The sequence below is a fragment of the Nematolebias whitei genome, chromosome 6 (genome assembly GCF_014905685.2).
Source record: "Nematolebias whitei isolate Nwh7 chromosome 6, NemWhi1, whole genome shotgun sequence".
Classification (NCBI taxonomy): domain Eukaryota; kingdom Metazoa; phylum Chordata; class Actinopteri; order Cyprinodontiformes; family Rivulidae; genus Nematolebias; species Nematolebias whitei.
In genome coordinates this window covers 48,464,356-48,465,566 of record NC_056503.1, presented here as the reverse complement: position 1 = coordinate 48,465,566, position 1,211 = coordinate 48,464,356, and the positions used below count along the sequence as shown (strand labels likewise).

The window sequence follows — 1,211 nt, the reverse complement described above, 5'->3', positions numbered from 1 at the left end:
TCCAACCATCCATCCATTCATCCATCTCCATCAATCCATCCATCCATCATCATACATTCATCTGTCCATCCATCCATCCATCATCCATCTATCCATGCAACCATCATCTGTCTGTCCATCCATCTGTCCATTCATCATCCATCCATCATCCATCCATTTATCCATCATCATACGTCCATCTATCCATCCATTCATTTGTCCATCCATCCATCCAACTATCATCTGTCCATCCATTTATTTATCCATTATTCATCCATTTATCCATCATCCATCCATCAATCCATCATCATACATTCATCTGTCCAGCCATCCATCCATCCCTCCATCTATCCATGCAACCATCATCCATTTGTCCATCCATCTGTCCATCCATCCATCCATCCATCCATCATCCATCTGTCCATCCATTTATTCATCCATCATTCATCCATCCATCCATCCGTCTATTCATCCATCCATCATCCATATATCCATGCAACCATCATCCATTTACTTATCCATCATCCATCCATCAATATATCATCATACATCTGTCTTTTCATCCATCCATCCATCCATCCATCCATCCATCCATCCATCCATCTATCTGTGCTTCCATTTGGTCATCCATCTATCCAACCATCCATCCATTCATCCATCTCCATCAATCCATCCATCCATTCATTGAGGTTAGCAGCTTGAACAGGGAGGCCCAAACATCTCTTGAAGCATGTCCTGGGTCTTCCCCAACGTCTCCTTCCATTGGACGTATCCAGAACATTTCCCTATGGAGGCATCCAGGTCCATCCTGACCAGATGGCTGAACCACCTCAGCTGTCTCCTCTGGATGAAGAGGAGAAGTGGTTCTACTCCGAGTCTCTACCAGAGAACTGAACTTCTCACCCTATCTATAATAAGTGCTATGTGTTGTCATCATTGTATGTTTCCATACAATGAGAAATTAGTTCTCTGCATTTAACCTATCACATCTGAGATACACCTAGGACGCGCCCAGGGAGCAATTAGGTCTCTTTCTCAAGGACACCATGACATTTGGGCATGGCGAGGAGTCGAACCGCGACTTTCTGGTCCCGAGTCTGCTGCCCTGTGCTGGCAGACATCTTTAACACCTCACTTACCCTGGAGAGAGTACCCACCTGCCTGAAGACTGCCACCATCATCCCAGTCCCAAAAAGCTCTACAGTGACTGGTCTGAATGACTATCGGCCAGT

General features: G+C 45.3%; 1 protein-coding gene across 1 annotated transcript in view; it reads right to left on the bottom strand.

Moving 5' to 3' along the window:
• tgfb1a (transforming growth factor, beta 1a) overlaps positions 1-1,211 on the bottom strand; it is a 13,002-nt gene that overhangs the window by 1,167 nt on the left and 10,624 nt on the right. The window lies entirely within an intron of this gene.